This window comes from Aquila chrysaetos, chromosome 6 (assembly GCF_900496995.4).
Source record: "Aquila chrysaetos chrysaetos chromosome 6, bAquChr1.4, whole genome shotgun sequence".
Lineage (NCBI taxonomy): Eukaryota > Metazoa > Chordata > Aves > Accipitriformes > Accipitridae > Aquila > Aquila chrysaetos.
In genome coordinates, this window is record NC_044009.1 from 45,682,613 (window position 1) to 45,708,487 (window position 25,875).

Below are 25,875 nucleotides of genomic sequence, written 5' to 3' on the forward strand. Positions count from 1 at the left end.
CCCTGACATTGTCCTTTCCTGTCTTGATCACACACGGCAGCCCCACGACCTGCCAGCGTGCATTGACAGGTCTTGCATTTTCAACACTGACACACAAAAGATTTCAAACTTTTCCTTTTTCCTCAGTAAATTATTACTTTCCTACACAAGGAATGAATGTGGACAAAATTTAATAGGTATGACAGCTCTCAAGCTACTAATGTTCCTCTACTCTCCTTTTTTTTTTTTCCATGAATGGGAAAGTGTTTTCTTCATGTTCCATCCTTTCTTGGAAACTTTCACTCTGCAGTGATTTCATTTAGCAGTGGTCGGTTCTGCGCAATAAAAGGAAGCCCAGCTTTTCCTTTCATTTCATAATTTGCCCTATTTGTAAAGCCAGAAAATCACCACTTGACCCACTGAAAAAGTCAAGCTTTGAAAATACACTTTTAACATTTGTTTTATTTTTGGTGACTGTGTCCAATCAGAGCGGCCAAGATACATGCCAGCGAGTCCTTCTGTGCCTTCTGCAGACTATTTTGGAGCAGAGAAATTCAAACCAAGTCTCCCACTCTATGTTATTGCTGTGAGATTCAGAAGGTGAACAAATACTTTGTTCAGGCAGGGAAAAAGCAAACAGAAAAATGACAGAGACTTGGAATCTGAATTTGCAAGGCGTCCCTAACCACTGTGCCTTGGAACTACTCCTTCTTTATCACCTACCAAAATTTTTTCTCTACCTTTCCCCCCCACACACTATATCATCACTTGTAGCTGCCACATTGTTTTTCAAATGAACCAGAAAAACACACCACTAAAATCCATTAAACGCGGATTAAACATAGCATGGTGCTAACAACTGACCTAGGGGCAGGGTGCTAGTCCGTGCGGAGAGACGCAAGCCCGGCTTCCTTCAACTCCTGGTTTTCCAGGGAGGTTTCCCATCCGAATGCTGACCAGGCTTGACCCCGTCGAGTCTATGAGATCTGACAAGGGAACAGCCGAGGGTGGAACGGCTGCAGTGAACTAATGCGCCTCTTTCAGCTCCTATTGCGATTGCAGTCGTTAGCGATGCTGCAACCTTCCTTCCTACTGAAGATCACGTACAACAAAGGCATTTGGTGCTTTATAAATGTCAGCGTCGTGTGCATTTTGAAACTGGCCTTTTAGAGTCGCAATGGTTTAACTCGATCTGGCAATAAAAGAGTCATCTTGCAAAGAAATATTCATTGCAAATTTAAAGCCGAGCAAAGTACGAGCTTTATTTAATTATTTTTACAATAATTGCATAGACTGGAGTTACAATAACAGAAGTACTAATGCTGTCAAGCAGAAGCAGAATAGATAGGATGAGCCACCAGCAAGGCACAGGCTCCTATTTATTGCTAATTTATTTGTAATAAAAGATAAGCATACAGAAAAAAACATAATTTAAATTAAACTTCTCTTCTGCAAGACATGATACTGCCAAATTCAGACAAGCAAAACGGGTAGTAACTTATTTAAACTGTATTTTCTTTGGGTGACACTAACAGTAAGGAAAAAAAACCAAAACAGAATTATAACTATAATCTAAAATAGATATCAGCAATCCCCAGGGGCTCCCCATCAATTTCCAGTGGATTTTAAAAGTATATGAAATCTGAAGCAGAAGTTCAAAGAATACCATCTAGTTACTTTGCAGAAGCATCCAAACAAGACACCAAATACAAAAGAAATACCATGGAAGAAACCATGGGGTGACACAGGGCTGAGCCACGTACCCTCGTCATAAAGGAGGAGGCAAAGAGAGGGACATAGTGGGGACAGAGCCTTCATTATAAAAGCAAAAAGGTTGCCTTTGGCTAAGAAAGAGGGGCAGAGCCACGGCAAAGAAATTAGAAAAGGAAAGGTTACCAGGAGTCCATGGCAGATTATCACAGGACTGTTTTCATGACAAATTACTCTCAGCACCGGCGCGGCAGCTGAGGTTGGCTGGGCACTTGCACACGGTAATTCTCCTGTCCTAAGCATGCGCGTGGGGACGGACAGCGACGCATTTGCAACAGAAGCATCTTCTCTCACATTGGCAATCTTTATTACTTCAGTGACGTTTGTTTTCAACACTGAAATTGTGGGTACAAGACTGCACACGTTAATGATTCACCGGTATGTCAGACAACATTTCAAATATATCTATTTTTTAATGTTGGGGTGTCTCCTTCCACTATTAGTGTTGACTCCACAACACAGCCCACCTCTCAAATCCTGCATATATTTGGGCCAACAGTATCAGACAGAGTTAGGGAGGTCTAGACGCAAAGTTTAAAATGTTGGGGTTTTTTCCTCTTGAGCTTTGAGATGGTTTTTAACCTTGGTAATATAGAAAAGCCAGCAAGTGAAGAGCGAAAGCTTTTTAAACAGAGACCTTCAAATAACATTCATTAGTAACTACTAAATAAGTAGAATGATAATAAATAGAGCCACTAACCCCCCTTTCAGTTCCTTGACAAGACAGGGGGACAGTACCAACCATCACAATTAATGCAGTTTCTCGATTAAAAAAAAAAAAAAAAAAAACCAACAAAAAAAAAACCCAGGCAAAAAAAGTGATTCCTTCCCTATGATGCACACATTTAGTTGTAGGATAAAAGATTAATGTCTGTATGACACAATGCCAAATCATCAGGATAATTATGAATTATACCAAGCAATCATTTTACAAATCTCCTGGAACATCTCACTTATGACCATTATTCATGAGATAATGTATTCAGTTGCAATTTTTTATTAGATATATTCCTCTGAAGCCTTTCTTTTGGGCTGAGATTCCAGGTGGAAGAAGAAAATGGGTGGGGAAAAAAAAGCTGAATTTTTTTATGAAACACAAAACCGGAGGAACAAAATGAACATTTTCCTAATCATTTCCAGAGTCTGCAGACAGTAGTGAGAGATACTTAGAGATTTATTTTCAAAATCGGCCCAAACACAAAACAGTAAACTGCAGCAGGCAAGGGAGTTACACCTGGCTATCAACTTTAATGTCACATCAAGTATGAAACATCAAACACCTAAGTGCCAAGAAACACCAAGTAAACAGGACTATAGTACTGAACTCTGAAATACATCTAAAGTACAGGTTTTCACATTATACATTAAATAGTCCATGCACTATGTAAACCTTGCATTTATTGAAAAGCATAGTAAAGGTTTTAGTAGGGCCAAATTCTGTGCAGATTTACTCCCTGTTTAAACCTTTTGATTCAATATATCCCATAAACTACTAAAACATACTACTACAAATAAATGAGCACAGGATCTGTCCCACAAAATTTGTTACTACTAAAAGTGGTACATTAACCATAAACCTTATTGTCTCTGTTCTACAACCCACACCATAAAACACCTAGCAAATACAATTTGACAAATTCACACTGTTGTAGTTTGGAATTTCTTGACATAAGTGACTGATTTATCAATTTTAATGTTACATTAACAGTAATATTTGTATTTAATGCTGTATTATTTCTGTCAATGAGTTGCAATCCAATAAGCATACAGTGGGAATTATTACGATTAGGCAAGCTGCCAAGTTCTCAAAGATTTATCATCATGGAAAACCTCAATGTTCAAACGGGAAAAAAAGAAGAAAAGAACTAACAGAAGGCAATTTGGAATATTAATTCAGCAAAAGAAACTTTAAATTATAATATAGGCAGCTGTTGTACACAGATCCCCATCCTTTACTACAATAAAGTATCCTTTTGGCTGTTCTTTTCGGGTGCTACTTTAAAATACCTTACACAAATGAAACAATCTGTTTAATGAAAGCCCTAAAATGCTCTAAAATGGTACCAAATCTCTTTCTGAGAATTCTTTCACAGTACAAGGCCTACAGTTTGCACTTTCTAATTAGAACAAAATAGCAATGTTTATCTTCTTTTCGACAGCATCCTCAGAGCCACTGCATCATTCTTATGACCTTCTCCAGTACAGGTCAGTGTGGAAAGCAAATTTTACACTACCACCTTTCCCTTCTGGTACACCACTAATTCACCTGATCCTCCCGTAGTAGTATATGGTCCAGGAACTCCACTTCTTTAAATGGGATGATAAGACAGTAAGACTGGTTGCTAAAAACCTCCCGGTTTAGCCTGATAGTGCAGCTGGGTTCAAAGTGGGTGATGAAAGAGGCACGGGGTCATTGCTACGTGACAGTCTGGCCCACGGGAGAAAGGCAACACTTTAAGCCACCACCTTTTACGCCCTCTTATTTCCAACACACGCAACTGCCACTCTTCATTTCACATGCCCACAAGATGCTTTTTTTGGTCCTCATCCCCAAATAGACCTGCTCTCACCGCTGGAAGTACCGAAGCTGGTGACATTTGGCTGTTCAGCGGAGCTGACACGGGCCTGGCAACGCAGCAGTCGCCAACACAAGGAAGATGCTGCTAAAGCAGATGCCACTTTCAAGAGAGTCAGATTTTGATTCCTGTGACTCGGTGAAAGCAACAGCAGAGATGTGAATACGGCCGCTCTCTCCACATAGCCATCGAAAGATTTTTTTTTTAATGCACATTCAAGAAAGAAGAGCTAGAGCAAGGACTAGAAAGAAACCACTATGTGTAAAGGTACTTTTCACATCTTGCCTTTCTTCAGCACGTCATTCAGCACTTCTACTGTACTCTAGATTTAAAACCAGCCTACTCTTGTAGGTTGTGCACTGCATCGCCATTAGGAAAACTAGTGTAGCTGTTTCTCCTCAGTTTAACTGCTCCTAGCAGTCTTTCAGCTTGTGAGTGTTTGAGTTCTTGGGGTTTTGCTGTTCATCTTTACGCTGGGTCAGGCCGTTCGCTAGACTGGGTGGAGTCTCAGTTCTTGTGTTCCTGGTTGGGGTATTCTGTATGGTTTGAAATACTAGATCCTTCCAGCATACAGATTTATACTATTTTTTATCACACTGTTTACTTAGGGTTTTTTTTAAAATAAATATCTGGAATCCAAAAGGTATCTACTGACATATGAGGAACTCTCTGGATTGTGACCTGACCAGAATTAGCTGGGAATCCTGAACTCCTTCAGCCATTTCTAGCAAAAGTGAATTCTTTTTTTTTTACTAAGCCTGGACTTAAGAAGACCTTGAAAAATGAAAAACAAAGAAAGAAACAAGCAAACAAGGTTTTCTTTTTGCAGAGGACTTGGAAGTTGAGCTAACAAATCCCGCAATCACTGGTTGCTCATATATATTTTTTCTCTGGAGATTTGTCACACGAAGATGATGTGCTGTGGAAATTCTTTTGCGAGGATATGCATTTCCCTAAAGGATTTTTAATGAGAATTTATTGCTCATGAAAGATTCAGGATTGGCAGCACTTCAGTCTTCAGTTAACGATCTTTGTTTATTAACATAAAATGCATCACACTTAACAGGAGTGTAACTTTCCCAACCAATGCATCAAAGCACAAAAGAATTCTCACTCCTTCAGTCTTATCCCCTGAGGCTGTCTGAGAGGGTGCTAGCTGAAATTTATATGGTTGTACTCTATGAAAATCAAGTCAGAACCCTTGTTTCACATAAGGCTGAAAATCATGGAAACATTTTTTTCATAACCAAAATTACTCAGACATAAACTAACAGCAAGAAAATGGCAGCAGACTTCTGTTACTTCTCATAGTGTCTATTCCTTCCATGCAAACATTTTACCAGTATTGGAAGATCTTTGCTTAGTCCTAATCCTAATTGCTCTTAAATGCCATGGGTAACATTCACGCGAAGTGCTGATTCCACATCCTATTAGTAAATTACCACCTTTTGAAACTGAATGAATTTGCAAGAAAGCGTTGAAGGCTATAGACAACTGGGTCTGTAAACCAGAGATGCCAGCAACACACCACTAAGCCATCTCTTGTATTTCTATGGAAATAAAAAGGCAGAAGTGCATTTCTTCAGGAAAAAAAGGACCAAATGCACAACTGAAGAAAAACAGGGTGTAAGACACAAAAATCAAATACATTGTTTTGGACACGAAGCTCAACCAAACTCTTAGATCCCATTGCTTTCTTCATAACTAGCTTAGCTTCTGCTCTGCCCGAGTGATACATCCAACTCTCGTTTGTTTGTGAGAATGTTTAGAAAGATTTTTCTCCCTGTTCTCTACAAAGCTTTTCAGTTTTGCTCTTACAATTCAAAGAAGATACCCGAGAATCTGCTTCATTACTGGTTGACCTCTTACCTCTGTTTTCCACTCCTTTGTTCCCAGATCATCACAACACATTCCTGGTATTCTTTGTAATCTCTTTTTTGGGGGGGTGTTACACTGTGTGATGTGTTTTTATCCATCCAGAAAGCCCACAGCATGAGGACTTCTGTTGTTCTTAACAGGCTGCACTTACTTATGTCTTTTCTCTCTCTCTGAGCTACATTTATTGCACACTCTGTAACCTTCCAGTTGTCACTCCTGTCCTGTTCTAACCGAACATTACAATACCTCAGAAAAATCATCCTTCTTTTTGTGTGTGTGGACAAGAAACAAAATCAAAGTGATTTTGTTCTGTTCCACTCACTGGAACGCTCTCTGTCTTGACTTTTTTTCTTTACACAACTGTTTAATACTTAAGTATTCTGGCACAAACTGCTAGCAAATCTGCAATGACCTTCCACTCAAAGAGAAAATATAGAAGAGAATCAAAGTTTTTCAGAAAGTCCTTTTCTTTACTGCTTAAACTGGGGTTTTTTTGTTGTTTCTTGTAATTTTATTTTGCACCCTCAAGAATACTATTCTATTAAGACTCAGAAATACTGCTCAGTCAGGTGGACACGTTTCTGCTGGGGACTGTCTCCATTTTAAGGCCAGACGCAGCTGAAACTCAGATCAGGCCCCCAGAGCAGCGTTTCGTGCTGCAACCCATCTTTGCTTTCCTCTACCAACTCCCCTGAGAGATGAGAGAATTTCTTCTCAAGTTATTTTACAGGAAAGCAAATAAACTGAACAGTGAGATGCCATATACACGTTTGGGTACAGCAGAAGAACAGCAGCACCGATCTCCATTGGTATTATCTGTGCACCTCTAGACTGAGCACTGGGCACTAGGATTACAGAGCAGTAACACCGAGTACTTTCTACTCAGGAAATCATCAGAATGGGTCAAAGTATATCCCAAAACAGTCTATCATATATATATAAAAATATAGATGCTCTCTATACAAGGGAAAACATCTACATATAAACCACAGAGCTCCCGTATTTGTACTACTAAATTTCCAGTCTGTGATACAGTGTATAGAAACCACACACAGGAGGCTGTGGGTGCTCAATGAGAAAATGTAGCAAAGGGAGTGGAGTTAAAAACTAAATGAATGCATGCAAGACAAATAATTATTTTGTTTTAATACACTTTGAAGAAACAACCAATATGAGGAGGAAAAAAGTCTACTAAAATGATAGAAATATGGGTTGCAGCATACAAGTTAATAATTGATCAATACTGAGCACATATGCTGAAAGACATGCAATAATTGCCGTATTTACAACATTGCTGTGAAATCAGCTACTCAGTTTTACATGTGTATATCCATGATCTCCATTATTAAAAGCATTAGCGCATCTGTTCAATCATTTGAATTTATCCTGTAGTAGTGAAAAGTAAATTTAACAAATTATGAAAATAATTTCAGATATCCATCCATTTTTCATAATTCTGAAAGCAAAAACCATGTTTCATAGTTAAAGGACATTTGAGACAAACTCTGCCAAGATCACCTTTTGTAAAATTATCCGCTTTTGGTAAAAATGTAAAATGGATGATTTGTACTTTAAGAGCAACAGGTCATTTAATGATGTGCAACAGTTGGTTCTTGGGCCACCTGCAAACAGCCACTGGCATGAACACGTCACTCGCAGCACACAATTAGCATCAGTACCGACCCTGGAGGCACCTTCCAACAGGACTCCCAGCAAGTGACAGATAAAATAAATGAAATAATTATTTTCTGAGAGCATTTTGCAGATGTCTACATAAAATATATTTTGGATGTACCAATAGGCAATAATCGCCACTTAGTTATCCGATTCAGGAATGTGATCCTGTTTATTGACTGCAAAGATTTGGAGAGAGAAGGTAATTCAGACTTTCATATTAGTTTTGTGAAAAGAAAAAAAAGAGGAAAGCTAATAACAGGGAGTTCTTTTTATTTATTTATTTAAAGGTATACCATAACAAGTTTCCTTGGAAAAAGTTATGAACTGCTGGGCTTCCCTCAGTCCTCTCCCAGGCTAGGGAACACGCTTCAGTATGCCTTAAACAAAATAATGTTCTCTAAACCACGTCTCACTATGCCAGAAAGAAAAAAACCAGCGTATTGAAAATCACTTTGAAGTATCCTTCAGTAACCCCAACACACAAATTCATATTCATGCAGCCTTACAGCAATAAAATCATTTCCATGCTAATGATACAATTGTTTCTTCTATCATTCAGTCTATAAAAGAAGACTAGATAAAGTCAAAGGCAGTGGCCTCTGGCTGATTATGTATTTTGACAAATTAGATGATTAACTGGAACCTCAAACTCGAGCTTCGTTGTCTCACTAGACCTAAAAAAGGAGAAGAAAAGACTTGCTTTTGAAAGGACAGAGATCTACAGGGACCCCAGCCCAGACTGAGAGAGCTACTCAAAAAGCATTATTTGTACCGAACCAAACAGCGGCTGGCATGCACACAGGCCAATTTTAATATAGAAATTATAGCTGTCACTTTAAATAATGGACACAGCTTATGGTAATATATGCAAGACGCTCTCCAACATGTTCAAGTAGAGATGGAGAAACTAAGTCATCAATGACAGTTTTACCACATAATATACCAGTCTAACACTTAACAACACTGAAAATGAAATCCAGAGCACATCAGACATATTAGTGCAGCAATGACAGTATTTTTGTGTGTATTTATGAAGCCATTTAAATTCACATATAGTCAAATCACAATCTCAGTGGTTGCCTAGGAATGAAACAGAGAAGGTTGAATAGCAACAGGCACAAGATCCACCCGTGTTGCTCAAGTTGTTTTACTGAGCTCAGTCAAAAAACCCACATGTGATGACCCGAACTTGTTTCCGTACAACATCTTTAAAATGTGCTGAATATTAAATGAAAAAACATTATCAGATGAAACTTGGGTACTGTCTATCCTTTCAGCTAGTACAGCTCAACAAAGTTGGGCCAGAACTGTTACTTAAAACTTTTCCAATTATTCGTGATGTGACTGAAAATCCTATTATGAAAAAGTGTACTGCCATGATTTTACAAGTAAACACAATCTAAAAAAATAGCTTTCTGTTTTAAAACCTGAATCAGGGAAGCAAACACCTTCAAGAAATCTCAGACAAATTAAACCCTCCTGGGGCATTTTAAATTATTTTCCCCAAAGACATCAGCCAGATCTGCTTCATAAGTGAGGCCAGCTTCTCAAAGCTCAAATAGCATCAACTTCCATTGAAGTTCAACTTCAGCAAAACAAAACAAGTGATTTAGAAGACATGGGTGAATAAGGATTAAGATGTGTTAGCGTTCAGGCATTTCCAAACATATTAAATGTATATCAAGAAATACTTAAAATATTAACTGTCTGAAGTACTAAAATGGAAAGATTTTCAGCAGTTCAAATGTCAAACAGATACTTAGGCAAATCTGCATTTCTCCAGTTTCCACAACAAATAGCAAGTTTTGAAACCAATTTGATGTTTGAATAAAGCTCCTTGCCATTTTTCACTGCAGAAAGATTCTAGTATTGTATCTGGGTAATGAACTGTGCTCTGAAATGACTTCTTATAGTCATCACCACAGCCAGCTACATCACCTTTGGTAGGAAGCAAAATAAAAATCACACACAGTGCTCGCGTAGCATCACCTCAAGTACTACCTCATTTACAGAATCAGGAAAAAGTCCGTTTCAGATCAAGGTATTGATTATTTCAAAATTTAATTCCCCAGTGAAAAGCTATAACAAGAAAAAAAAAAACCAGTAAAGGGCTTTTGCCAATTAAGTAAGTGAGCCTAATCTTGATTTTAAGTTACTTTGATATTGGAGATCATAAAACTAGAACCGCACTTTAAGTACCCATGTTAATAGAGTAGGAAGAAAAACAGCCATCTATAAAATTGGTGATAAACTTTGTAGATAAATCTCCTGCATCATTACATGGCCGTGCCTTTAGCTTACATGAGATCAAAACAGCTGACAGAAAATACATATATGGGCATTTTGAATTTTTGCTGCTTAAACCCAAGGTACACATTTACCTTAAATTCAAAGGATCAGAATGGGGCTGATATAAGCACCTACTTTAACATCCACCATCAATAATTAGCAATTTTCTTTGAGAAAGCCAACGGAAGCAATCTCCTCAGTACCCAGGGTTCATTACCAAAATTTTAACAGTGGCGCTTAACAGTGTTTTACAAGAGTGCAAAAAGAACTGAAAGTACTTTTATATACAGAATATGTGTATTAATGGTCTAAGTTGCTATACAGGTGTTCAGAGCTTTTCTGAACTCAGGGGATCAATATCTAAGAGATGCTTGTGTTCACTTTCCTTTCTGAAAGTCCCCGAAGCAGAACAGAATAGCTTCTCCTTTTTCATCATGCTGCAAGAACAAGCATATTTTGATACGCTAAGGTACTTCCACGTTGACATATTTTTCTTAACAAGCTATTGTCTTAATTAGTTTCATCTATCATTTGGAGGTTATCTAGAAGACATGTTAAGGATTGTTTTAGTCAAGCAGAAAAAAACCATATGTTTTTAGACTGCGTATTATTCCTTACTATAAAACCAGTACCTGCTCACTACTGCACATAAAACCAGTTTTCATAGTTGACGCTGAAAGCTGCTATCATCGAATTCCACATGGAAATGAAATGCTAGGATTTTAGTCCGCACAAAACACCCACATGTTCATCCCTTCATTAAACACTGTCGGTGAGAATGCCACGACCAAGACACAAAAGGTCTTGCTTGGCCCTGCTGCTGGCTCTGGCCGCGAAGGTAAGGCTCTGCACCAGCAGCTCTTCCGCTGGCCTCTCTCTACAGAGTTCTCGCTCGGCATCAATACAATGTCCCAGTGTGTTAGATGATTATACAGCCACTTGCTAAATTCAAAATTCTTTCAGTTGGCATACTCGTGCTTTTTCCACAATCTCAGATGTAGGAAAAGATAAACTCTCACGGTACATGAGGTCTATCGACAGGTACTTTCCCCCCATACTGTCTTGTGAAAACATTATGAAAACTTTACCTATTTATAGACAGTACTTCTGTATGCACCTATAAAAACTCTAGCTTTACTTAAAAATCCAAAGCTTCCAATCTCTCAGCAGACAGGCAAAGAAAACTATTTATTTTCTAGATAGGTACCAAATAATTTCCATTTTCCCCTATATACAGGTCATGGTCTACGAGGTTTCCCGAAGATGTATTTTCTTTAAAAACAGTGGTACCTTTTAAAGCATTCCCTGCAACACCACCAATCCACTTTCCTTTTATGAGGAAAATGTTTCTAAGTAAACGCACACAAGTGCCTCATAGTGTCAAAGGTATTAATGAAGAAAAGTATTTAAAAACACTGGGAAATTATGCCCATCACACCAAGCAGCAATTTAATACTTTTAACAGGCAGCCAGATGGCTGGTTTCAGTCAGCCCGTTTCCACTGACATGTATTTAATCAGCTGAGTTATCGCAGACAAATAACTGGCCCGGGTTTTTAAGAGACAGACAATGAGGGAGCGGGATAGCTAGAGCGGGAGATCAGCGGGGTTTAGAAATTACTCAAGGCTGGGGTTCGCCAGCCCGTGGCAGGCCGGAGGCGGCCAGGGCTCAGCCCCGCTCCCTGGGCACCTGCTGGAAGCCCCAGCGGCTCAGCGGGACCTGCGGGACATTCCGGCAGCCTCGGCCGCAATCCTCCAGCTGGGCTCTTAATTATCGCCCCGCCGCTCTGCCGCCTCCTGAAAGCCTGCGGTCCTTGCAGCTGGAGCGCCGGTAGCCTCGGACGTATAAAATCTCTTTTGCTAGGGCCTAGCTGGCCCACCAAAAATCAGAGAGAGGAGGAAAACGCCCTCCCTGCCACAGAGCAAAATGCCCCTCTGACCCTTCAGACTCTTAGTTTATTTATCTTCTCTTCGGTAGAGGCCTCCAGCCACTGTCACGCACTGGCTGGAGTTTTTCATTTTTAGGTTATAAACCTGCTCCTTCTCAATGGTCAGAGGATTTTCCCCAGAGTTCACTGGTCAGCCATCACATGGGCACACTGAAGGGCAGAGCCATGCTTTCACCTACTCAACTGTACCCCCGAACGCCCACCCAACCTACACCCATGTTTTACTTCCTCCATCTCCCCTCTTTCGCTAGTTCTCCAAAGCACACTGCTTTTTCACGAGTATTTTTACGTTGCCGAAGCCAAAAAGTTTTCAGCAATTCTAATACACGTGTTTCGGCGATGGTTCTCCTAAGCAAACTTGGTTCGACCCTGAAGTCCATGATGGTCAAAGCCAATTAGTAATGTCTGCGTACGGTCCCTTGACATCACAGAAGAGGACAAACGCGGGGATTGAGAGCTGACGTTAAAACCTCTGACGAGGTTAGAGCGCGGAGGCTGTCTGGGAGCGCGGTAACAGCAGCTGGATCCATAACTACAGAGAGCAATCAGAGCCCCTTCCCTTATTTTACATAGAGAGAATGAGAAAAGGTGTCATAAATTTACACAGATTGCTCAAATATTATGATCCGAGTACTCAAATACTTATTTCTGCCTCAGTGATCTACGGAAAATGTGCAGCTTGAGCTGGTAATACAACCACATGTTAATGACTCCCAGAACCAGCCCCAACTTCGAAATGGCGTGCCCTGAAGCCTCACTGCAAAGTCAAATGAAGACATTACCCATGCTAACCTCAAGAAATAATCTCATACTCAATGCTTGTTTTTACACAACATACTGCCGTAGTATTTGCTGCTCTTTTTATGCTCTTCTATACACAAGAGGCACAAAAAATTGTTTTTATTTTAAACCAGTGAAAGTTTGAGAGCTTTTCTGACAGGTATTTTTTTTTCATTTCATTTTTAAAAGGAATTAAAAATCTAGATCACAACATCCAACAAGAAGCAACAGTCAAAGTCAGTGCCAGACTTGCTTATTCTCAGAAATAAAGTTGAACAGTTTCAGGACCTTGTCTTTTGAGCATAGATTGCATTCTAGCATATCAGATGCTGCAGTAATGGGATTTTGTGAATCTGAAACGCATTTATATTGTGTACATAAAGAAATCTCTTGATGTTTTACTTAGTTTAATGCTCTTTTTCATCATACGTACCCACCCATGCCCCCCTGCTTTCAACGGCTAATAACCAATATATCTGATGAAAATTAATTGTCTTGACAGCTTGCATAAAAACTATAAAGGTCCAAAGGAAAAATGCTGTGGCAGCATTTTCTTTCTCTGTAGGACAGTAGCTATGGAAACTATCTTTAGAGGCCAACTGGCCTTCATCCCAGTACAACACAAAAAAAAAATCAAAATGCTACTTTCACTGGGCTAGTCAGTGGCACCAGTCTTAATTGTCAACCTCTACAACATTGCCACATGTTAGCTAGAGGAAAATATTCATTGATTTTGTTGGGAGCAAAGCTCGTATGACATTATAGTACTATTACAGACTTAGATAATACAGGGCCTTATAAACTGTGCTCATATTGATAATTATTATGATAACCTGTTACAAAGAACATATTAAACATGTAAAACTAGACAGGTATCTAAAATATCTGTGTGCTAGTTATCCATTTTCTTAATAGAAAATATTTTGTCAATTATTATGATAGAAGTAATTTACTCTAATCCTCAGGTAAATGCTTGCAGCCAAAGAGGAAATCTCTAATCTTATTTAACTGTCACATTTCACTAACTGAAACTCCTATCCTTTTGGAAGGGTTTTATCCCGTATAGCTAGCCCGAACAAAAGCTGTGATTTCTAACAGTCTGACAAAATCATCATTTTTTATGAATGCTGAGAGATTATGAAGGGTTTTTCCCTCAAAAGGTAAGGCACAAATGAGCCGGAGGCTGACTATTGCAAATGCATGTGGCAACTTCTATCGCCAACCGCAGAAGAGTTCCTGTAGAACAGCAGTCACAGGTCATTAATGAGGTTCTCAAAGTTTTGAAGAAATATGTCTTTCATCCAGAACGATATTCAAAAAGTAGTGAAAGATTTCAGTCATTAAGAAACCTACTGACGAGGAAGGAAGCCGGAGTATACATATACCTCAGGTATACATACATTTCCATCTTTGCAAAGGTTGGTATTTCACTCAACCGCATGATTTTGCAACGCGGCAGTACTCTGATACCTTTCTCCAGTTTTTCTGGAAAACAACTTCTGCCCCCACCAGCAATTCTTATTTAAATGGCTTATGGGGACTACCCAGGCAGGACAGAATTACACAGATCGGGTTTATGTTCAATCAAGAGCCAAATTCTCCCCAGTGCCACATGACACTAGCTGGGTGTGGGTCTCCTGGGGGCTATGGAAATGCAACATCTTGAAGGATCTGGGTTGAAACACTGGAACTTTCAAGTGCGCTACAAAAACAAATGTGACTGTATGATTCGCAGGCTAACGTACCAAAAGAGGCACTGGGCTGGCTGTTAGCCAATTATCCAGGTAACCACTGAGCATCCACAAATCAATTATGGTTGCATTCCAAAAGTCTATGCCTATTCGCAGGAGATAAATAAAAAGGAAGGCATGTGCCTAAAATACAGGATACCTACAAAACTTTAAAATTTAATTTAGCCCACAGATTACAATCACCGTTATTCATGGATGTCTAGATGGCCATCCTACTGCTTCCACAAAGAAGTTGTGTTTCATCTCCTTCTTACCTCAAGAGGATCTGCTTGTAAGAGCTTAGACACAAGCTGGTGTAGCCCCATCTTCCCCGCTGGAGATACACTTCTCTAAACCAACTACTACACTGGCCAACTGATTTTAAATTGAAGCCAAGCATGCTATTTTCAGGCCATTAAACCAATATGTATTACTATAAATATTCAGCAGGTCAAGACCACGTTCTCTGCTGCATTTTCTCTCGCTCATAACTAACGAGCCAGTTAGGACCCCTGCAGGTCCCGCGTCAGGGTGGTACAGCCATCCCTTCGGGGCGGACGGGACGAGGTGCCACGGCTTCCCAGGGGCAGCCCCGGGAGAAGCCCACAGAGTCCTTTCTGGCCACCCCAGTCTGTTTCCTTGCAACCTTAGCCGTGACCTTCACCCATCTTTGCGGTGCTATATGATTTTCCTCAGACAAAAGCTTCTTTCTCTTACTAGAGGAAAGAAGATCTTTGAGCTGTATTTATTAAAGACCCAGCAATTAATGTCCATTCCTTCTTTTTAATAAACTAGCACTGAGTCGAGCAGCCTACTGTATAAAGCAGCGGATGCAGCCTCTCAGAAATACATATTTAGTTGCATTGTATATTAGACAGTCAAAGAAATAAATTAAGACCTTCAATGCAGTCTTAATCCAAATTGTTTCACTGGTTGACTGCTCATCTCACCATATGGGAAAGGAGCTTTCACAGTTCCTACCCAGACCTCACTGATGGGATATTTTGTACTATTACTGTAAAAAAACAAAAAGGGCCAAGTTTTCTGAAGGCAGAGAGAAATTCACTACTGATCCAAATGGGAAAAGGACGCAGACACCCGCTGTAGAGCTGTGATTTCATCCTGTCATGTAGGAGCTCTGCATCTGAAATATTGATTGGAGGGGCTGGAGGGAAGAGGGCCGCGCCATGCTTAGATCCCCTCGGTGCCATCAATAAATCCATGCCTGACTGGAACCACAGGTTGTATTTTAGATCTAACAATAAATAGTACTCGTTAATTTATCTGTTACCTTTAAATAGATTTATCAGTGTAAGATTGCAGCAAAACACACCAGAACTATTTATTACATGCCTCGCACTGAGGTTTGATCCAGCTACTACTAAACAAACCAGGTTATATTTCAACTAACTTGGATCTGACTCAAAATATGTGGCCCATGCTGCCATCATAAAAAAGAGGAGATTAACGGAACTGAAAGGACAGACAATAGAGCTTATGTGCCAAAAGCCCGACTTCTTTTCCCCTGTTAATCTCATAAGAGACACCCATGACTGAAAACCTTCTCTGGCTTACCGTCCTTCAGACTATCACAGCTACACCACTGTCGAGCGAAGATGTTAAGGAGATTAATCCAGACTCTAATAATATTTATCTAAGTATTGCTATAAATATCTTTCTTAGAAAAGCTTTCACGTGACAAGGGAGAGATAAACTCACATATTGATACATCTCAACCTATCCAACCTTCACCCTTACCTAAAACCCAAAATCAGCAACAAAATGCACAATGAATACCCAAACATGTTTTCATTACTCCATGCAGTAAATCCATCAGGGACCACCGTCATCATTTGCTTTATGTTAAGTGCATACTACACCAATGAGTTACAGCATTAGCTTTTATCAAAAACATTTTTAACTAGCTATGAAAAATTTGATCCTTTCTGTGAAGCAAGTGTCTCTACCCCAGAAGACAAGTCCCAGTAAAATAAAATATTTCTAACATCTGTTAATACCACACTTGCTCTCCTCCAGTTTTACAACTTGGCTTCCTCCCTCACTGAAATACATGCTGTTGCAGACCCCAATATCTTTCTCCACTCCTGCTTTCACACTTCGTAACATCTGTATCACGAATTTCAAGACCTGACAGCCTGTTCCACCGCAATTTTTTTTTATTCCTTTAGTTCTGACACTTTCCTAACACAGCTTTTCAAACTTAATAGAATATCTCTGCAGTTAAGTATTTTCTAACTTTGATTCATTCCTACAAACCCGCAGTTCTCTTCCTGAACACAACTTCACTGTTTTCTCCCAAGAGGAAGTAAATCAAAATGCAACAAGGCCATTTTCTTCCTTCTCACCTGCCAAGATGGTGTTGATCTCCCAGTCCCTCCTCTCACCCGTTCACATCACCTGCCTTATTCTTCCTTAGGGTTCTGCTGCCCCTGGTTCCTGTTCCTTGCCATACAGGTCTATTACAGTCCTTCCTACTTAAAAAACCCAACAGAGTCATCCTGGGTCCTACTTCATTCTCTGGGACCATTGAACATGCTCTAGACTGCCACTCATCCTCGCCCTTTGTCACCCATGTCTTCCCTAGCAAAATACCAGAGTTCAACCCTCTGTGAGGCTGGACTCTTCAGGAACCAACTCCTAGCTCCTCCTCAGGGAACCACGAAAACCCACAAACTGTGGCTCAAACCAGGAGATCCTTTACACAGAGTTTGGAGCTGGAAACCTAGGGAGGTTTGGGGACTTTCTGATTTTCAGATATGGAGTTTGGACAGAGGCAGCCCATGCTTGCAAGTTAGGAGACAACAGCATTTGTAGGCTCCTTTTACCTGGTGATCAGATATGGACCTGTAAGACACAATGCCAGCCATGGATAGTCTTAGCAGTTTTGAAGTAACTCTTCAGATATCTGATCTTGTGAGAATGTCGGACTTTGAGAACAAACAGAAGTCTTGATTTCAAAAGAAATCTACTCCTGCTCTCTGACCGATGTTTCCTCATTTTTCCTCATACTCTGTAGTCTACTTCTCTGATCATTTGCTGACCTTTGTTTCACACGTACATTGTGAGGTTTTTGGGCCAGACATTCTTTCTGATCACATTTTAATTCGCTAGGTGCATTTGCACTGGTAATTTAATGTGCTGAGGGGAACTTTTTAGGTGAAAACTTGTCTTGCATCGACATCCAAGGTCTTGAGCGCACCATTCATGACCTTGTAGATTCCCTCTTGCAGTTGTGCACCAGGAGGACAACCAGAGTACCCCAGATATAACGTAGATGCAAGGTCCCCAGCAGCTGACTCCTTGGTGGATGCCCAGAACCAGGAGCTGGTGCAACCTCTTGGGCCAATTGGGAGACGAAGCGGAGGTGTGCTCCTGGACCCACAAAGAATTGCAGCAAATAATTAAGTTCTTTTCTTATTTTTGCCATGTCAGTTGATAAAACCGATGCACCTATCGAGTCCTTGGCTAGGTCTCTACTACAATGCCAATGCAAATGTAAATATACTTGTTTTAACAAGAGTGAGAGTCAAAAAAAAAATAAAAATCAAACCATAGCAGCATACCACAATACTGGAATTATTCATTTACATTAGGTAACTCTGAAAATGATGACTGGATACTAACTTACTCATCTACAAGAGACAAGCTCTAGCAGTAGTAGTAAAGCCAATGTTACATGGGAGAGAACCCTGCAGTAAAACACACAGCAAATTGTTCCTACTTCATGCGCTACAAATACCCATCTAGAGCTTAGATACCAGAGGCATTCCCAGCAGTCCCCTGTATTACCACACGTGCTATTTACATGAAAAAATATTTTTATATGCTTGAAAGTTGGCATGTCAGATTCCCATTAACACCAACAGGAGTGATTATGACTCAATCTCATTTTCTGTAGCCACCAGGAATCACTTTACTGCAGATGTCAAGAAGGCCAAGACGTACCACGTGTCGAGTGTGGCTCCACTGGTACTTTTGGGCTTCTCCCAAACTCAACACAAAGATGCATTTATTACACCGGGTTCGGCTTACATTCCCCTCTTACCGCATCTTACACCGCTGTGTTCTTATTCAGGACACAGCTACCCTTCAGGTTGCAGTAAGTCACCATTTTACAAACTGCTAGTTGGCTTTTATACCTGAGACTAGGAACATACACTGGAACGCAAATATGCACAATGGGCATGGAGAAGAGGTACACAGGCAATTAATTCAAAGAAGGAGAAAGGGAACAAAATAGCAGAAAAGTCCTGTGAAGGACAATGTCTGTCGCCACAGAAATGACTGTACTTACGGCAATGAAACCTAAAATTATCATTCTAAAGGCTTAAAGCATATAGTTCATCTTCAGAAAAAGAGAACCACTCAGAATAAGGAAGTGGTATACTCAGTCACAAGTAACTTTATTATCATCAAATACACAATGGGATAAGGATTTTAGCTTCCTGTAGTGGCTTAGACCAACAAGATGGGCAAAATCTTGGCACAGAGAAGAACTGAAAAGTCCAAAGGACTCAAGTGAACATAATGAGCGAGCAGCTGCATTGTCTATTTAGAACAACACAGGCCACCAGGAGCCAAGAGTCTATTTAAAGGGGTTTATACACAAAGCAAGGAAAGTTATTAGAAGATGGACAAAGATGTACATGGAAAGCAATTGGTAAATGTTTGGCTCAGATACTCAACCACATGGATTTAAGAGAAATCCTGAGAAGAGAAATGGGGAAAAAAAGAATATTTCTTTTTGTTCTTTCACAGCATACAGCAGTGTTGAAAACTTTGTTTCTGTGATATATCAAACTTTTTTTTCCATGCCTTGATTTTTCCTTCCTAATCTTACTTGCATTCTGATTATTCTGAAGAATAATTTATGTTTGAGATGTGAACTGTCAGTGCATACACCATAGCAAAAGAGGTAGATGTACTTGACTCTCCTTTATGAGCCATTAATTTTTGTATTTTAAAGATTCTCTCCTTCTGAAAAAAAAACTTCCCATTTTCATTTCAAGGGATAAGTATAGAAGAAAAATAAATTCTCAAAGAACTAGAGAACTCCAGGGCCTCTGACTTCTAGAAGAATTTTGCATAGATGAGTCTTGCTGGCAGAACACCCAGTCTTTCTCTTAATGTTTAAATCATTTGAATATATTTTTAAACCAAAATATTTTTTTTTTTTTTTTTTTTTTTAAATTCCAACCACATCGGCTTGGGACTGTATCCGTTACCTAATACCTTAATACTATCAATTCTCTGGTCATTCCTAGGAGTGTCTGTTACACAATGTAAATGAGATCTAAATATCAGAGAGTTAGAAACAATGAACAGAATTTTGCGGTAGCAATCCCTCCAGACCTTCTGCAGAATGAATGCATAAATGCAAAACCTACCAGGCTTCTCGTTGGTGTTTTTAGACAAATATTACTAAATAGCCTTTCCATCATCTGATTTCTGAGCAGTAGCAATCCTGCGTTAGCGCTCCGACAACCTCAACTTCACCACAGTGCAGTTTCAGGTGGAAAAAGAGGCCTCAAACCTCCATGGAAACATAAGCCAAAAGCAGAAACACAATTCCCACATCTTAAATACCGGTCCCAAGCCGGTTCCATCACACTATGTGATTACATTTTAACTAAATAACCAAACTAACAGCAGCTACCTACCGTAATTCTTGAGAATGGGAGCAAAGCAAAAGGAGTTTGGGTTGTTTAGGGGTTTTTTTGTACAGCACCTCTTTGCAAGCTTTAATCCTGCTTAACTTTACATGCAGAGTAGCCTATCTATTTCAATGCTCTAACTCTAAGGTTAAGCAGGTGTCTAACTGGTTGCAAAATCAGGGTCTTAAATGGAAAATTAATCAGTGTAAGAAGTGGATTTATGCACAACACCTGGCTGCTGCTGCTGAGCTTATCTGTGTAGGGATTCATCTGGCAGAGTCAAGCAGTGGTGTAGCAGTAATGCTCTACAACAGTTGTAACTAACCCTACATAGCACAGAAGTGGAGAAGTTAACCATTAAAAATTATTACAGAAAGGGAAGTTCTTTGCTTAAGAAAGGCGGCGATACCAAGCACCTACAAAGCATACATTTATACTTCACTCCAGCAAGAAACACTCATCAGTGAGTGTGTGCTACATGCAACGAACAGCAAAAATTCAGATAAGAAAAAGCTGAAGCGGGAATAACTTTCCTCGGAAACTCTCTAAAAACACCAAGGTACAAAGAGACCGGATTGAAAAAGCCAAAAAGCAGAACATATAATATTTCTGAGCTGAAGGATATAATGTTCCTGTCCACGATGTTCAGTGAAAGAGGAAACTACACGAGAGATGCCGAAACCATCCTGAAGTTTTGATCTTTCGCATTTTTCCACCAGAGTACCACAGCTCTGCACTGAACTTCCAATTCATCCTTAACGATCAGCACACCACCGCACTGGGGGGGGGATGCACCATATGGCTCATTTTAACTGCGTAAATTGTACATTGTGACATGAATGGAACTGCTCCATGTACACAGTCAATCACCAGTTTCAAGGATTTGGTGGAATGGGGATTACGCTGCATGCTGCAGCTACTCTGGGAACAAGCAGGGCTTCAGACAGGGGCAGCACAAAGTCAGGCTCAGGCTTCTGTTCCACACATCTGAAATCCACTGGGTCACAACAAGTTCTGGCAGCGCTTTAACCTGGATGGCTCAAAATTTTATTAGAGCATTCTTAACGCAACAGCAATCTAATAATGTCCTTTTCATACTGTTTCCCTGCACAGCACAGCAAATTTCAAGTTTTAAAAGAAACATGTAAATCTACAGCAGCAGAGACCTGATGATGTTTTTACCCTTGCTACCGGCAAGCCTCATCTAATGCCAGTGGCATTAATCCCAGTGTTCACTTGCAAAAGGAACTAAGTCTTGGTAAATTCAACTAAGGGTACTGGTCGCTTTACCCTGAAACAGAATACTGTATTTAGCTTATATGATTTGTTTCCTCTTTTAACAAGAAACGGAAGAACATTTGTAGTATTCAAGGCAAAAAAAAACCCAGTCTTTTTGGTTCATCACCAGTGACCAGCATCAAAATTCACTGAAAAAAATTCCTTGGCATTCTGATTACTGCCTAGTTATTCCCCTATCACATTTAAAAATCTAGCCTGCCCATTCCAGCATTTCAGTACAATTTTTATTGACCTACTAACCTGTAAGTCTGGGAAGCCTGGAGCTAAGAATGCAATAATGGCTAGCAAATACAAGTCTCCAAACAGAGTGTAATAACCTTAAGTAAACTACTGCCAAGCAAAAGTCCTGCAGATCAAACAGTTCCCACGAAGCCTTATGCTGTTAACTAGCACAAAAGTCCCATGATATCTCCATAGTCATGCACAATAACAGAGCACTGCGCTTCTGTTTACTTACATAGCTTATCTGCAAGCCAGTAATGTATACAGTCAATCCCTCAGATGTAAATCACTTGTCTATTTAATGTTACTTCACTTGTTAAAAACTTTGCTGGCTTTCTAATGATAAAAAAGGGGGTTATCTGGAATATCAATTTTTAAGGGATGTATGGTGGACATTTATAAACCATTTCAATTAAGGAGTCAATTTTATATCGTTACTTGGAGAAAAAGAATTGCAAAGGTATAAAATAAAGTTAGCAACTACGCGGCATTTATGCGGCTCTGCTTTTTTCCTACAGGAAACTGCAAGGCCCACTCACGCTTATTCTACCTTATTTCCGTCATTTCCTGGATAAACCCACCTCAGAAGATGGGTAGTGGCTCTAACACCCTACTCCAGCCAGCAGAATCAGCAACTAAAAGCCTCATCGGCCAGCAGTGGGTCACTCAGCACTCTGCATTTACTTTACGCCCTATTGCTTCGTGTACTTCAACTCGAGCTCATTTCAAAAAGATGTCTTTTCTGCCTAACGTACGTCTTCCATCCGTACGACCTCCTCCCAGCGATCTGTGCAATGTGGCGGAGTCAATCTTGAAGCAAACAGGAATAAAAATAAAAGAGAAATAAAGCTCGTTAGGATGCTCCTGCCAGAGCAGCAGCGCAAGAAGAGAATCCGCTGCCTCTGAAGCAACAGGGCTCAAACGCGGGCAGATGCCGCCGGTTTCCCTCCCTGCGGCTCAAGGAGGGAAGAAAAAGAAGAGGGTGGGGGGGGAAAAAAAAAGGCGCATTGCACGTTCCCCCCCCCCCCCCCCCGGCTGAGGAGGGGCAGAGCCCCCGCGGCAGGGACGGCCGCGCACAGGCGCGCTGCGGGGCTCCCGCCCGGGCTGGGGGGGGGCCCGCCCGCCCCGGGCGTCAGCGCCGCCGCCGGGGGCCGGCCCGGGGAGCCCGCGTTCGGCGGCCGCGGGCTTTCGGAGCTTCTTCGGCCGGCGGCCGGGGGAGGCAGCCCGGGGGCGCCTGGCGGAGGGGGGGGGGGAGGGGCCGGGGCGCGGCGGGGAGAGGGCGGCAGGTGCTCCCTCCCCGCCGCGGGGCGCCGTCCCCGCGCAGCCCGGGGACCCGGGCGCCGGGGGGGCGAGGGGGAAGGGGGAGAGGGGAAGGGAGGAGAGGAGACGGCGGGGCGGGAGGGGGGAGAGGCGGCGGAGGCGCGGCGGGCAGGTGAGGGAGGGGAGGCGCGGCGCGGCCGGCTCCTTACTGCTCGGCGGTGGGGCATGCTGCGGCGGGCGGGGGCAGCGCGTCCCGGCGGGCCGGGCAGCCCGCCGCCGCCGCCCGCCTCGGCAGAGCGGCTGCCGCCCCCCGGGCCGGCCGCCCCGCCGCCGCCGCCGCCGCTCGCCTCTTCCGCTTTGTTCCGCCGCGGCGGCTTCTCCTCCCGCTGCCGCCGCCGCAGCCGCGGGACGCGTAACATGTGCCTGGGGAGGGAGGGCGGGCGGGCGGGCGCCCGGGGTGGCACTTTTGGCGGGGCGGGGAGCGCGGCGGCCGGGCCCCTCCGCCCCCGGCCCCGCGGAGGAGCGGGGCTGTCAGATCCAGCCCATCTGCCGCGATCGCAATCGGTCGCAACTGAATGGCTCCGGCAAATCTGCGCCGGCAGCAGGGGCTCGCCGCGGCGGGGGCGGGGGGGCCGGGCGGGGGCGGCCATTGTCTGCGGCGGCGGCGGGGCCGGGGCCGGCCGGGCTCTCCCCGGCTCCCCCGGGCTCTGGGGGCGGCGGGCGGGAGCTGCCCGGGGAGGGGGGAGGGGGGGGTGGGGGGACACACACGGGGTGGCCGGGCGCCGCGCAGCATCGTCCCGGTGGCGCGGGAGGGGGGAACGGCTGCCCTCGGGCCGCCCCCCTGCGCGGATCGGGGCAGCCCGCCCGCTGGCCCGCACAGCACGAAGAAAGCCCTCGCTGTGCGTAGCCCCGAATGAAATGCCAGTCTCAAGGCTGATGCTGTGTCGGCTGCCGTCGAAAGTTTAGGGGAGAAGGGACTCGGCGCGGCAGAGCCGCCGGGACGAGTCGGGAAGCGGCCCCGGGGCTGCGGCTCTGCCCGGCGGAGTGCCGGCCGGTCGGGCTGCCGGGGGCCTGCGTGTGCGACGCCAAGGTAGAAGACTTCACAGGGATGGAGATTCGCAGGCGTGCACGGCGGGCTTTTAAAGCCTCGTGGTTTATGGAAAAACAGTTCCTAAAGAATCGCCGACAGCTTTGTCATCCGGTAGTCAAAAAATTGCAAGTAAAAAATTTTTCCCGGTTACAACAGATCACACTGGTATGCGATCAGGTTATTTGTAGACACGCTACGTTCGAGAGAACCTAAGTGTAGGGTGAGCAAAAGCTCAGGCAGGATTCTCTGGTTTAGAGAACATGTGAGATGGAGGTCTTGGGAACTAAGTGAGAAAACCTGAGATGATGCAAACGAGAGAGAGCTGGGTACGCTGGAGTAAAGAGACTGCAGGAATCACAGGGTGCAAAGTAAATCTTCATTATGCTGAGAGGCGATTTAAAGGCTAGAGCTGTATCTGAGAATTGGAGACAAGAAGTACTGGAGAAATAAAGCTTCAAAAATGAAGGTGGCAGGAGTTTTTCTGGATTTGGAGGTTTCTGAGCGGAGGAGCAATACACTCTCAAGAGTGAATACATCATTGGAATTACATATACCACCAGAAAGAATGCTCAGATTTTACTTAACAAATTGGCTGTAGCTGGAGACAGTGCATTTTGCAGAAGGAACCTCTTCCTGTGGTGGTACAGAGAGCAATCTTTGCAGCCAAATATATGGCTGTAGCGTCTTAGGTAAACCGGTAGCCCGGTCTGTTAATGCAGATTTCCTTCCGTATGGGGAATTCCCTTTTGCAGTGTAGAGTGGGAACCTCCAAAACTACTTGAATCTGTCAAACTTAAAATGTCCTTTCCAGGACAGCAGCTTACACGGGCACCTTAGTCTCTCCTGATGAGACACAGGGTTCAATTTTCTGAGGGCTAATCTAGAGTCCTGGCCTAGTCAAAGTCCTTGGGTTTAATTCAGTGTATTTGGGTGAAGTACAAAGCCTGTGCTATGCTGTGAATCAGAGCGGATGATACAGTGATGTTCTTAAATACTACAAAACTCTGTGAAAGAAAGCTACAAAGAAGCATGGGAAGGGAACTAGGCAGAATGGCAGCTAAAAGGTCAGAGTCTCCAGAATCCAGTAGAATTTGGGGTCTCCAAATGGATTCTTACTCTCCATTTGGACAGGGTTTCATCGTTCAAACCATGATCCTGTAGCAGTCACATAGTACTAAAGTAATGTCTACTGACATTTAATTGCTTTTTAAATTGTGTTTAATTGCTTTGTTGTGCAGGGAAACACCTTGAGCAAATCTCCTAAGAGCTAGTTTTAATTACTGACTTTAAAATATGTTAATTTTCTCTTTAAATAGAAATAATAACATCCCAATAAAATGTAATCATATTATAATGCCTGTTGCTTGCACAGTCAACCTAAATCATTGCTTTGTAATGAGTGATTGAAACTGCAAAGGCTAAATGGTTTTTGAGACTTGGGTAACAGATGAGTGGCTGTACTGGGTCTGCCCTAGGTCTGTGTAGCTCAGTATCATTTCTCTCCAGTGGCAAAACCCAGATATCCAGGGAAAGATACAACACTTTTCTACTCTCCAGCCACCTGGGAGCTCAGGGATGTCTGGAACCAAGCTTGCCCTCTCTGCATTTCTTCCGTGACTTTGTCCAGTCTCCAGCTGAACCCACGTAGGCTTTTAAAACCTATGATACCCTGTTGCAGATGCTGTGAACATTACTTACATGA

At 42.3% G+C, this 25,875-nt stretch overlaps 1 protein-coding gene and 1 long non-coding RNA gene across 11 annotated transcripts in view; one reads left to right on the forward strand and one right to left on the reverse strand.

Annotated features, from left to right (window-relative positions):
- NCKAP5 (NCK associated protein 5) overlaps nt 1-25,875 on the reverse strand; it is a 394,816-nt gene that overhangs the window by 227,750 nt on the left and 141,191 nt on the right. The gene's annotated exons all lie outside the window — the stretch shown is intronic.
- Nucleotides 23,206-25,527, forward strand: LOC115342601. The gene is made up of 2 exons (XR_003923832.1): nt 23,206-23,255; nt 24,016-25,527. It is a non-coding gene; the product is annotated as an uncharacterized LOC115342601 (long non-coding RNA).